Below are 14,096 nucleotides of genomic sequence, written 5' to 3'. Positions count from 1 at the left end.
CAGCCATTTCTAATTTTCTCTCAGGTGTGAATCACTTCTCTTTGGTATCCTTAAAGTTGTGCAAGGCCTTTCTTAAGGGCACCTTCTTACTCAGGCCCCCAGTTAAGGATCCCCCATGGGATGTGACTCTTCTTTTGCAAGCTCTAACCCAACATCCATTTGAAGCTTTAGATAAGATAGACCTTAAGTTCTTGTCTTGGAAAACATTTTTTTCTGGTTGCTGTCACCTCCACTAGATGAGTTTCTGACCTCCAGGCCCTCTTCTCAAGATCTCCTTACTTGTCTTTACATAAGGCTAGAGTCTCCTTATGCACAAACCCATCTTTTTTTTTTTTTTTACCTGAGGTGGCTTCTGAATCCAAAATAACACATGTGAAGTTGTTTAATCTCGCCATCATTCTTACTGATGGGTTTGGAGCCGACCATCGGCTCCGATTCGGCCAATTAGCAAAGCTCGAGGTCTCAAAACAGCTTGAGGCCAAAGCCCTATCCCACAATGCACCACTACATTCCCCAGATCTAGTTTGCCGCTCCAACTAATCGGGTGTTCTCTATAGCTCTTGGCTGTTGGAGAGACACGTTTTGTGTATTTTCAGTCAGAAATTTTCAAAAAGTTTATTGCTGTTGTTAGTTAGATAGTTATTTAGTGTGCTGTTCTCTGTTAATCCGTTTTTCGGATTTTTATAGTTAGCAGATAGCTTTTCTTGTTGGGCTTGGCCCTTTTTTCTGGTAGCCCTATCCCAAGCCGAGTTAGGCTTTGCAGTTTTGGTGCATTTTCTGCTGTTAGCCGGTTAGGCTTTGGCCATTTTTTGGCCCTTTTCTTTTCATTAGCCGGTAGGGTTTCTTTACAGTTTGAAGTTAGCTGCCTCTCTTTAATTAGCCAGTTAGGTTCATTTTTGTTTCCTTATTCTGTTGGGCTTCCTTACAGTCTTAAATTAGCTGCCTTCTTATTCTTAGCCGGTTAGGCTTACTTTTTGGTTAAATGTGGTTGTTGTGTAATTTTCTAAGCATGTCAGAGAAGGCTAAATCTGGTTTTAAGAGGTGTCCAAAATGTAACTAGAAGATGTCCATTACAGATGGGCACTCTAATTGCGTGCACTGTTTGGGTGAGGTACACTTATAAGAGGTCTGTGTGATTTGCCATGGCTTTAGTTCCAGGATGCTAGCTGAGAGGAAGCGCAAGTTAGTGGAGTGAGTGTTAATCAATTTGGCCTTTCAATCCGATCTGGACTTGACTCCCGGTCAATCAAAACCCTCCTCTCCAGCATCTTCATCTGACTCGGCACGAAAGGGCTCTTCGGTGTCGGTATCTACTAAAATTACAAAAAAGGCTACATTCTCGGCTCCAGTGTCATTGGAGCCAACCGTTCAGGTTGCTGGCAGGAGCTGGTCCCCAGTCTTGGAACCAGTATCTCCTATGTTGAGGTCCCCGATTCTGGGGTCACAGGCTCTGTCGGTGGTATCCTCTTGGGCTTCCAGACTCTTGGATTCTGACATGGACTGAGTGGTATGGAGACTTTTACAGAATCTGGCGCTTGCCAAAATTCTGTCGATTTTGGCTCCAGCTGCTTTGGAACTGACAAAGTCCGCTCCTGTTGTGGTTGCTCCTCCTCTGACTCGAATCGAAACTTCGGAGCCGGAGGAGGCCATTCAGTCGTTGGTGGAACCGTTGGTGCCGACACTCACTTCTCACCTGTTGGTACCGACCACCCTGATTTCCTTTGCTCCAGTGGTGGAATCTGGGAGCCAACACTCTCCTGTCAGTTCCGGGTGGGGGGTTGATCCGGTACGTCTGTTCCGACTCTTCCTCTTGGGGCTTCAGCACAGATGAGTTCAGCTCCTACCTCGTGCTCGGAGCCGGCGGTTCTGGTGTGGGAGGAGTCTTCGGTGTCTTCGGACCCGGTTGCTTCCTTGCATCGGAGCCGTTGGGCCTGCGATGCCATGAGGAGGGCTTTGTCCCCCAAGGCTTCCACAACCTCTAATATGGCCACCTCCTCCCGAAAGGCATCGGCTTCTTCTCCACAACCACAGGCTCACCGCAAGCATAGGGACCCAGAGCCTCAGGACGCCCCTTTGGGGGAACCTTGTTCTTCTGAGACCTCCCCAGAGATTCCCACTGAGGAGGTTCCTCGGAAGATACTATGTAGGAGGAGACATCTAGATTCCCCTCAGGAATCTATCATGTCGGACACCGATTTGGAGGAATCGGAAGGGTCCCCTAGGTCCCCCTCTGAGGATATTTCCTCCTTGGATATCCTTAGAGATCCTTAAGCAGAGGGGGGGACTGGCAGCCCCAAACCCCTACCGAGGACGAATCGGTGCTCCTGAAGGCTTTCGGGCCCCAACCCTCCACCTCTTGGGTGTCTTAGCCCTTTGATGAGTTAATGGACCTTTTGTCTCGAAGGGCGTGGGAGTCACCAGATTCTATGGAGCCTGTTCCTAGAAGACCGAACAAGTACGTTTCAGTACCATATGACAAGGCATTTTTATCTAAACCCATACCGGTTGATGCCATGGTGGTGGTGGCGGCCACTAAAAAGGAGATGTCTGAGACTTCTACGTCTGTCCATCCTCCTAACAGAGAGTCTAGGATAATGGACAGATTCGGGAAGCACATGTTCAGTTCTCTGACCTTTGCACTTCGGTCATTGAACTACCTGACCCACTTCACATGTCTCCAAAGAGATCTTCTCAAGGAGCTTGACGATACTCTTCAAGGTGCAGTAGCCGATTCAGTGGTGGACAAGGTGACGTCTCAGCTTGCTACCCTCAACTCCATTGTAAACTCGTCCATGCGTCTTGTGTCTTACCCAGCTAATGGAATGAGTAGGGTTGCGGGTACAGGAATTGCACTGCGGAGACATTCCTGGATGCACTTATGTTCTTTTGTGGAACCTTTTAAGTCGTCGTTTGTTAACGCCCCTTTCGATGGTTCCTCCTTATTTGGACCAAATGTAAAATAGACCCTAACCAGATGTGAGCAAGATGGTATTTACCATTGGAGTCCGTTTTTCTACCCCTTACTAGACCTTATCCAAAAGGCCAACGGGGTGGGAAAATGTGGTTCTGTAAGACCCAAGGAGCCTTTCCAAACTCACAAGGTGAAGTCTCCTCCAGGGGCAGAGGGGGAGGCAATGGTGGAAAACGACACCCACGTGGCAGAGGGGGTCTGCAGAACCAGGATGACAGGGATCACTTCCTTGGGAAACCCTATCAGCGCTCCTGAAAGGAGGCCCGACTGTCCTGCTCTGGAGGCAGTCGGGGGAATTTGTCTTTGTACCTAGGCACCTGGCTAAATATCTCAAAAGACCAATGGGTACAAAACGTTCTATCCAGAGGATATTCCATCCCTTTTCACTCTTACCCCAGACCAGCAAAAGGAATCCCAGATGTTCCACCCAGTCTATGAGGTATAGCATCCGTAGAGGTCCAGAAACTATTTCAAAAAATAGTCATCCAGCCAGTCCCAGCAGACCAGCAAGGATCCGGAACTTACTCAAGGTTCTTTTTGGTACCAAAGAAGACGGGACTGGAGACCTATTCTGGACCTCAGCAGGCTCAACAAATATGTGGTGAAGACGAAGTTCTGGATGGTCACGCTTCAGTTCATTCTCCCATTTTTAGGGAAGGATGATTGGATGTGCTCTATCGATCTACAGGATGCGTACTACCATATCAAAATGGCCAGGCCATCCAGGAATCATCTGCGCTTCTGGCTGGGAGCCAGTCATTTCCAGTTTCGGGCACTGCCCTTTGGTCTCACTACAGCCCCCAGAGTGTTCATCAAATGCATGGCAGTGGTTCATGGCTCACTTGAGACATTCAGGAATCCAGGTGTTTCCTTACTTGGACGACTGGCTCCTTACCACCCCCACCAGGCATCAGCTTATTCGAGCAAGGGATGCTACCAGGGATCTATGTTCACAGCTGGGCATTGCAATAAATTTAGAAAAGTCTGCCTTATTGCCGTCACAGTGTACAGTCTTTATAGGAGCAGACTTAGACACTGTCAGCATGTCCCTGAAGCTCCCTCCCGAAAGAGTTATTGTCCTCCAACAACAGATTGTAGATCTCCTGTCAAAGCGGAAGGTACCAGCATCACTGATTCTCAAATCGCTCTGCACGATGGCAGCAGTAATCATTGCAATATCCCTTGCGAGATCTCACATGTGCATTCTTCAGTGGCTGCTATTCATGCAATGGACCTTTAAGGAATTACCCTTGAATCATTTAGTCTTGATTACCAACTCTTGCAAGAAAGACCTTTGCTGCTGGCTAATGTTGGAGACCGTAACTATGGGCCGCCCATTTGTTCTTCCCTCTCCAGTTGCAAAGGTAACCACGGACACCTTCTTGAACTGGGGGGGGGCATTATCAGGGACGGACAGCCCAAGGTACTTGGTAGACTCACGAGGCTCATTTGTACATAAACGTCCTGGAGATGAGAGCGGTTCTTCTAGCATTGCAGGCCTTTCAAGACTCTCTTCCCCTTGGCACGATTGTTATCCAGTCGGACAACATGTCAGTAATCTGGTACATCAGCAAACAAGGAGGAACCAAATCCTACCCCCTATGTTGAGAGGCTCTGAGATTATGGAGTTGGGCAGAGTCCACCCAGCGTTTTCTGATTGCAACGCACATCCCAGGGAAATGCAACGTAATAGCGGACAGACTCAGCAGAGCTATTCTGCTACCTCACGAGTGGTCTCTCAAGAGCAAAATAGCGGAAATGATTTTCTGCAGATGGGGCCAGCCTTGCTGCGATCTTTTTGCCACCCCCACAAACACAAAGTGCAGCAACTACTTTGCCCTGATCACTCAACAGGGTCAATCCCCAAGGGATGCTGTTGTCCATGATTGGTCCCCGGGACTCCTTTATGCTTCCCCCCCTTTTCCATTGATTCCCAAAGTATTGCAGAAAGCTAGTCTTCAGGGCAGGACACTTATCTTGATTGCCCCATATTGGCCTTGTCAAATTTGGTTCCCCTTTCTGAAGCCTCATCTACTAGAGGAGCCTTGGTTCCCGGACCCAGTGCCGGATCTGTTGACCCATTCGTCAGGAGCTCTTCATCCCTCTCTCCAGTCCATCAAACTGACAGCTTGGCTGCTCCAATTCCCAGAATATCCAGGTTTCAGAATTTATCATAAGAAGCGTGACATATCCTATTGTCATCTCACAAATCTTCTACTAGGAAACTTTACCTCAGTAAGTGGAAAGGGTTTTCCATCTGGGCACAACAGAATAACATTGACTATTTCCATGCTACTATATCTGATATATTGGAATTCCTGCCGAAACTGTTCAATGAAGGAGCTGCAGCAGCAACCATTCGAGTCCAGCTCGCTGCTATTTCCAATTTTCATTTATGTGCATCCGAAAATGGTATCATGTCTCATAAGCTGGCTAAGGCCTTTTTGAAGGGTACGATGCACTTAAAACCACCGATCAGATCTCCAACTACTCCCTGGAACTTAGATCTAATCTTATCCAAAATTATTCTTCCGCCCTTTGAACCTGGCTCTTCTTGTGAGATGAAGCACCTTTCTTGGAAGACCATTTTCTTGGTGGCCATTACGTCAGCACGCAGAATTTTGGAATTGCAAGCCCTTTCTGTTAAGCCACCTTATGTGATATTTCATAAAGATAGGGTCTCCCTCAGGACGAATCCATCGTTTCTACCCAAAGTATGTTCGGAATTCGCTCTAAATCAGATGACTGAGTTGCCCATTTTCTTTCCCAGCCACTCAAACCAATTAGAGTATATGCTTCACAAACTTGATTTGCATCGACAAATTTGTTTTTATTTGGATAGAACAAAACATCTCAGAAGGACTGATCAGCTGTTTGTCTCCTTCTCAGATTCAAGAAAAGGTGCACCTGTCTCCACAATTACCTTATCGAAATGGCTCTCTGATTGTATCTCCTTTATCTACAGTGAAGCGGGTATTGCATTACACAGTAAGGTCAAGGCTCATTCTACAAGGGCGGTTTCTACTTCTGCAGCTTTCTTGGCCAGGTTGCCCATAGATTCTATTTGTGCAGCTGCCACCTGGTCAAATCCGCATACCTTTATATCTCATTACAAAGTGGACAGAGCTTCTTTTGGATCTGCTGTCCTGAAACAGGTACTCCCGTGAGCCACCCAAGACTGTGGTGCTGGGGATGCTACCCATCAGTAAGAATGAAGGCGAGATTAAACAACTTCACATTAAGAAGTTATGTACTTACCATAACGTTCCATGTGAGTCATTCTCTCCTTCATTATTACGACCCCCCCTCCTACCCCCTTCCTATGTCTGGAAGCACGAGACGTTTCACGCTGTTTTTGGTTTTCCTGGAGGGTGTCATCCTCCCTGGATTTTATGTTTCCCTAAAATTTAGTATAGGTTTCTTCACTAGTTGGCAGCAAACAAGATCTGGGGAATGTAGTGGTGCATTGTGGGATAGGGCTTTGGCCTCGAGTTGTTTTGAGACCTCTAGCTTTGCTATTTGGCCGAATCAGAGCCGACCATCAGTAATAATGAAGGCGAGAATAACAACTCACATGGAATGTTATGGTAAGTACATAACTTCTTAATTTCATCAATCTACCTTTGCTTTTTTTCCGAATTTCACAAACAAAGGCAAGTACATGCTGCATCCTTTGGATGTGCACTGGCAGCTTAGATTTTATCTTCACAGAGCCAAAGATTTCAGGAAATCTGACCAGTTATTTGTTTCATTCTCCAAGAAAAAAATTGAGTAAAGCAGTGTCTAAAGTGACTCTAGCTAAATGGCTGTTGACTGACTTTATTTCCTTTGTTTATAAAAAAAGAGATCTGAAGTAGTTAACTTCATTTTATCTGCAACCTGTGGGTATTCGGATCCGAGCCAGCAACTTTTCAAGCATCTGCTTCAAGCTCCTCCCACTTACCCTTAACCATCTCCTGCCTTCCCTCAGATCTCGTTTTCCGCTTCGTGCATCAGCATCGTGATCTGTGTAGCTCCAAGTGTTGGGTTATTAGTTAGTGACTTTTTGGTCGTTTCTTCTCCAGATAGTGAGTGTGTTGTCATTTAGTTCCCTTTCCTCCCCCAGTCGCTGTTTGTCAGTTATATATATAAAAAAAAAAAAAAAAAGAAAGAAGAGTTTGTTGTAACGTAGTCTAGTACAGGCCCTCCCTACCTCTTAGGTGTATGTGTTTAGAGTGTCAGTCATAAGTAGGTTGGCTGAGTGTATTTGTAGTATGGCTGATCAGCCAAAACCTACCTTCAAGAAGTGCACAGAGTGTGGCCATAAGCTTTCACTGGACGATGGTCACACTCTGTGTGTTGTTTGCTTGGGCGTTCCCCATCTATCTGTTCCATGCAGTGTGTGCACCGGATTTAACCCCAGAGCCTTGAAAGAGAGGAAGGCCAAACTGGTTGCAAAAGGCCTTCTACCAGTTTCCTCTCTAGACTCATCGGCCTCGGCCCCTCCAGCAGTTGCTCAACCTCCCCCTCAGGCTGGGACTCCCCCTCCCACTAGACCTGTTGAAGGGGAGGCCAAAGGAAAAGACAGGAAAAACAAGGACAGAGACAAGAAGGGGGATAAGCCCCATAAGCGGTCTCCAGAGCAGCAGCCCTTCCCTAGCCCGCCTTCTAAAATGTCTAGACCTACATCTCCTCGGCTCCACTCCCCTAGGTTCTCCCCGGAGCCGACGGAGCCCTCGGATCTGAGGCTTTCATCTAGGTCATTGCAACGACCAGCTAGATCCGAGTCGGGCACCTCCTCGCGCTTGACTCTGAGTCTATCGGAATTGAATATGGACAGGATGATGAGGAGATTTATTCGGACCCAAATCCAGATGGGAGTCTTGCCAGGCCCCTCTTTCATCCAGTTTCTCCTTCCCGATCCGGCCTGCGGTTTCGGGGTTTCTGGATCCGAGGATCCTTGGAGCTGAGGGTTTGATGCCGACTGTTCCTCCAACCTCAACTCCGGCTATCACCTTGAGTTCCTCGGATCAGACCAAGTCTGATCTGAGGGAATGGAGGTGTCTTCGGCTCTGACTTTGTCGGATCCGAGCCATTCCTTCGGAGCTCCGGCTACCCCTGCCTCGGCCCCGATCCTCACAGCGGACCCGGGGAGAGCCTCCTCCTTGTTGGGTGCTAAGGAGGTACGCTCTCCATTGGCGATCAACGTGGTGGAGAGGGTTCTCTCCCAAGGATCGAGACCCCAGCCTATTTCCTTGGATTCCACCCAGACTCCCTTGGATTCGGTTACGACTCCCTTCAGCTTGTCCCAGGGACAGCCCGTGCTAGAGGACCCCCAGGCAGTTCCCCTGGAGGAACCCCCCGTGGCTCACGAGCTCTCTTCAGAGAGTTCCACTGAAGAGGGCACACATGCAAAAGGAGGCACCTGGACTCCCCTGAGTCCTTGACAGAAGACACTGATTTAGATGAAGGAGAAGGTTCCCCCAGGTCACCTCCAGGGGATATCTCCTTTGGAGACATCATGGAGATCCTCCACCAGAGGGGAGGTTGCTCAGCCCCAAAACCTTCTACGGATGAATCAGTGTTCCTGGAGGCTTTTGGCATGGGCCCATCTACATCCTGGGTGTCCCCTCCTGCGGATCCCTTAGTGAATCGTATCACCACATGGGCATGGAAGGAGCCTGACACTATAGAGCCGATATCAAAACGCCCGAACAGGATTCTCTCTCCACCCTCAGACAGACAGGCCTGGTACAAAAGATCCCAGGTGGATGCTATGATGGTTGCAGCAGCCACGAAGAGGGAACTGGCACATGAGAGTTCCTTGGTCCACCCTCCAGACAAGGAGTCCAGGGCGGTGGATCGATTTGGGAAGCTAGTGTTTTCTTCAGTGACGTTTTCCATCCGAGTGCTGAACTATCTGGCACAAGTTATACGACTGCAGCGAGACCTAGTCACGGAGTTTGCTGAGTCGCCCCCAGAGTCTTTGTCACCGGAGGACAAGCATTTGTTCTCCGCAAAAATGTCGACTCTAAAATCAGTATCGAACACATCCATGTGTCTCCTTTCCCATGCTATGGAAGGAGCAGCTAGGGCTGCTGGGACCGACGTGGCTATAAGGCGACACACTTGGCTCAGACTGTGTCAGTTCGGGGACCCCTTCAAGGGTCTTTCACAAATGCTCCCTTCACTGGTTCTTTTTTTGGGAAGACGGTACGTGACACTCTGGTCCAGAGCGAAAAGGATGGGAAGACTTTGTCTGCCGTCAGAGTCCGCTTCTCTAGCCCTCAAAGATCCAGAGTCCGCTTCTCTAGCCCTCAAAGATCCTTTTCTAGGAATCGGAGAGGGCAAAAGAAGATGTGGTTCCGAAAATCACAGTTTTCCCGGGACTCTCAGGACAACTCGTCCCCTATTGGCAGAGGGGGACAGGACAGATGCCACCCCAGAGGCAGAGGGGGGGGAGCCAAGGAACTTTGGGTCTAGGGAGATCTTCTTGGACAGGCCCATGCAGCAGTCTTGAAAGGTTGCCCGACTGTCCTACTCTGGAGACAGTTGGGGGAAGATCATCATTGCACCCAACAGCTTGGGAGCCCATAACTGCAGATTGTTGGGTACTTCAAATAATATCCAGAGGCTACACCATCCCGTTTGTTACCCCTTCAGTCCAACCAAATCACCTCCAAGATGTCCCATCCACTCAAAGGGAGGTGGCCGCGCTAGAGATTTTCAAGTTGCTTCGCAAACGAGCCATCAAACTGGTCCCTCCAGATCAGTCCAGATCAGGCGTTTACTCCAAGTTCTTTTTAGTGCCAAAAAAGACGGGGGACCTCTGGCCCATTGTGGACCTGTCAACCTTGAACCTGGCTGTAGGCAAGCAGAAATTATGGATGGTCACCCTACAGTCCATTCTACCTTATCTTCAAGAATGCAACTGGATGTGCTCGATAGACCTCTGGGATGCTTATTACCACATCCAAATTTGCAGAAGCTCCAGGAGATTCCTTCGCTTCCAGCTGGGAGCCAATCATTTCCAGTTCAGAGCCCTACTCTTCAGTCTCACCACAGCCCCCAGGGTGTTTACCAAGGTAATGGCAGTCATAGCGGCTCACCTGAGGCTTCAGGGAATTCAGGTATTCCCTTACCTAGATGATTGGCTCCTCGCTGCTTCCACCAAGCATCTTCTTTGCATAGCCAGAGACTCCTTCCTTTATCTTGCAGACCAACTAGGGCTCACTGTCAGTGTTTCCAAGTCCTTCATAGACCTGGTGCAGAACTTAGATTTTATCAGGGCAAGGCTGGACACACTTCAATTGAAAGTCTTCCTAACGCCAGACAGGGTCCAGAGCCTAGAGGCCCATATATCAGTGGTTCTTGGCCCCAGGCTACCAAAGGCAGGCGACATTCTCAGTGCCCTTGGCTCTATGGCTGCAGCAATCTCGATCCTCCCCTGTGTGCGTCTTCACATGCGTGTTCTTCAATGGACTCTTGCCGTACAGTGGTCTTGGCTAGATCTCCCCATGGAATATCCAATTCAAATCAGCAAAGCCTGCAGGCCGTTGCTTCTCTGGTGGCTCCATTCGCCAGAGATCTTAGTGGGACGCCCATTTGTTTCACCCACAGCCCAAGCCACAGTGACCACGGACGCCTCCCAGCTCAGGTGGGGAGGGGGCATTATCTGGGGAGGACGGTCCAAGGCACGTGGTCCCAGATCAAGACCAGATTGCATATCAATGTTCTGTAGATGAGAGCAGTGCTTTTAGTGTTGCAAGCCTTTCACGCTGTTCTTCCACTGGGGACTATTGCAATTCAGTCAGACAACATGTCGGTTGTTTGGTACATCAACAAACAGGGAGGAACCAGATCTTACCTTCTGTGTCGCAAGGCCATGAAAGTGTGGGAGTGGGCAAACTCCACCAGTCGATTTCTGATTGCAACACACATCCCGGGACGCTCCAACATTTTAGCGGACAGATTGAGTCGGGCTATTCTAATGCCATATGGGTGGTCTCTGAAACAATCGATAGCGGAGGAGATCTTCCTTGCATGGGGTCAGCCTTGCTGCGATCTCTTTGCATCTCCGTCCAACGCAAAGTGCAGCGAGTTCTTCGCCCTGATCCACTCACCAGGGGATCCCCCCAGAGAAGCTCAAGTCCATGCTTGGCTCCTGGGTTACTGTATGCTTATCCCCTGTTACCTCTCATTCTGAAGTTTCTTCAGAAAGCTTACCAACTGGGTGCAAAGTGATCGTCATTGCCCCGTTCTGGCCTCGTCAGGTGTGGTTCCCCTTCCTCTGGTCTCATGTTCTAGCTCCTCCTTGGATTCTGGATCCCTGCCCGGATCTAATTTCCCATCCCTCGGGCACTTGTCTCCCCCAACCTGGACAGCCTCAAGCTGACGGCTTGGTTGCTCCAGTTCCCTTGATTGCCAGGAAGCTGACAGCTTGGTTGCTCCAGTTCCCTTGATTGCCAGGACTCCCGGTCTTTCATTTTCAGTAAAAACTATTCTGGTGGCGTCCCATAAGGCCTCCACTGGGAAGATTTACTGCAATAAATGGAAATGATTCCCTGTTTGGGCTTCTCAGAGGAACCTGGATCCCTTTACAGCCCCTGTTCCTGCAGTGTTAGATTTCTTAGCCAGTATTTTTCAACAAGGGGCTAGATCCTCCATGGTGAAAATGCAACTGGCAGCTATCTCGAATTTCCATGTCGGCGAAAACATGAATGCCCTGGCCTCTTCTAGACTGTGTAAGGCTTTTCTTAAAGGCACCTTTCTTTTGCGCCCCCCCCCCCCAGTTAAGGACTCTGATGTTCATCGTGTTACCCTGCTGCAGTCATCGTACTTGGGTTATCCTGTCGTCAGGTGGTCCCGCAGTCGGCCGAAATTCCAAAGTCTTTGTCCGGCGTCGGATGCTGTCGCTTCTTCCCTGATGTCAGTGCACCAGGGGTATATATAATGCATCCATCGCCATTTTCTTCAGTCTTTCTTGCCGCGCGGTGCCCGAAGCAGAAGCAGTTCGCAAGTGCCGGTCGGCCGACTCCTGAGATTTTCGAAGTCGAATTTCAGATCCGAAGTCTTCAATAAAACTAAGTACCCCCATTGGGGAAACTTTTCTTGCCTCAGACCGATGTCAGAAAAAATTAACAATTGTACCTCTTGTGGGAAGCAAATACCTCATAAGAATTTTCATTCTTACTGCATACCTTGCCTAGGCCCAGACCACGACGTCACATGTTGTCGTTTTTGTGCTAGGTTTAATAAGCGTACTATAAAAAGCCGCTTTGATTTCGCACGACACTACTTCGGTAGAAAATTTAACTACACAATGCCGTCGGAGCAACCGATTAACGGCGTGCACAAAAAACGCAAGGATAAGGACAGGCAGCCTAGACCCAAGCCAGACTGCGAGGCCTCGGCTGTACCCGTCTCCGGTTCACCGGTCTTCAGTGAGGCTCCGACGCAGCCCCTGACTACCGCAGATTTGGAACCCGAGACTGCCGCCTTTGGCGGAGAGTGCTAAACGCAGCCATTTTGTTTAGCCCTACCGGCGACACTGCAGAAAGAGATGTCGGTGCTGCAGAAACACCTTGGTTTCTGAAGGCGTCTTCAGACCGGCGCTCACCATAAAAGCGTATCCTAAGCTTAAGACTCCTATTAAACCTAAAAGACTGCACTTCAGTCTCCAGTTCAAGGCCCCATGCCTAGAAACAGATGCTTAAAGCGGCTGAAGACTTGATGTCTTTAATCAGGGGTTCCCAACCCCCACCCGACAAAAGGCCTAGACAAGAGGAATATTATGCCTCCTCTGATCAAGTGTCTATTTCCTCAGGCTCCTCTGAGGACCAAGATTACTCCTTCTCCCCTTATGAAGATTCTGATGCTGAGGATTCTATTCCCTCAGCTTCTCCTCCTGAAGACTACTCCTTTGGGGAAACTTTACACACTATGAGGGAACATTTTCATTGGGAAGGTCAGGACTACTCTGACTCAAAGAAGAGGCTCAGAGAGTTTCTTTTACTCCCCCAGCACAGACCTCTTGCCATCCCCCCAGTTTTAGACATTGTGGATGATGTTTACTTAGAATCCAGTTTGAACCCAGATGTTCATCGTGCATACAGCTGCAGTCATAACAGATGGGTTGTCCTGCTGTCAGGCGGGTCCTCGGTCGGCCGAATTCCAAAGTCTAGGTCCAGCGTCGGTTGTCGTCGCTTCTTCCCTGACGTCAGTGCGACAGGGGTATAAAAGAAGCAGCCAACACCATTTTCTTCAGTCTTTCTTGCCGCACGGTGCCTGAAGCAGAAGCAGTTCGCAAGTGCCGGTCGGCCAGCTCCTGAAATTACGAAAATTTTGCAACCGAAGTCTTCTTGAAAGCTAAGTACCCGTTGAAACTTTTCTTGCCTCAGACCGATGTCAGACAAAGTTAATAATTGTATTTCATGTGGGAAGCAAATACCGCATAAGGATTTCCATTCCCTCTGTATTCCTTGTTTAGGCCCAGACCACAACGTTTCAGTCTGTCGTTTTTGTGCTACATTCAACAAACGCACCATTAAGCGTCGGGCGGAGTTCGCCCAGCATTATTTTGGCAAAAAATTTAACTATATTATGTCGTCGGATACTCAGACTCCAGTTTTGTCTAAAAAGCGCAAAGATAAGGACCGACACACGAGGTCCGCAGCCTCTACCGCCACCACGCCAAAGCCGATTACAGGTGGTCCAGTTCTCAGCGAGGCGCCTACGCAGCCTCTGACTACCGACGACACTTCATTGGCGGTGTCTTCTGTGCCCGAGGTCGCAGGCTCCTCGGCCCACACCCCGGCTACAGATACCGAAGCCACTCTTGGTGGTGAATCTCAAAATGTGGACAGGTCTGCCTCCTCTCAAGGTGTCTTCAGACCTTTCTCTTCTTTTTCCATCAAGGCTTTCACTAAGTCTAAAGCAGCCATGCATTCTAAGAGACAAGCTACACAGGGCCCATCTCCAGGCCCCATGCCTAAAAAACAGATGCTTAAAATGGCTGAGGATTTAATTACTCTTATCAGGGGTTCTCAACCCCGGACAAAAGGCCCAGAGTGGAGGAAGAATCCCCCTCCTCTGATCAGGCCTCCATTATTTCAGAGCACTCTGATGAACAGGAACATTCTTACTC

General features: G+C 49.0%; 1 protein-coding gene across 1 annotated transcript in view; it reads left to right on the top strand.

The window, feature by feature from the left end:
* SGO1 (shugoshin 1) overlaps positions 1–14,096 on the top strand; it is a 1,219,270-nt gene that overhangs the window by 1,192,033 nt on the left and 13,141 nt on the right. The window lies entirely within an intron of this gene.

This window comes from Protopterus annectens, chromosome 3.part1 (genome assembly GCF_019279795.1).
Source record: "Protopterus annectens isolate FY-2018-M chromosome 3.part1, PAN1.0, whole genome shotgun sequence".
Taxonomy (NCBI): domain Eukaryota; kingdom Metazoa; phylum Chordata; order Ceratodontiformes; family Protopteridae; genus Protopterus; species Protopterus annectens.
This window is presented reverse-complemented; position numbering and strand designations above follow the sequence as displayed.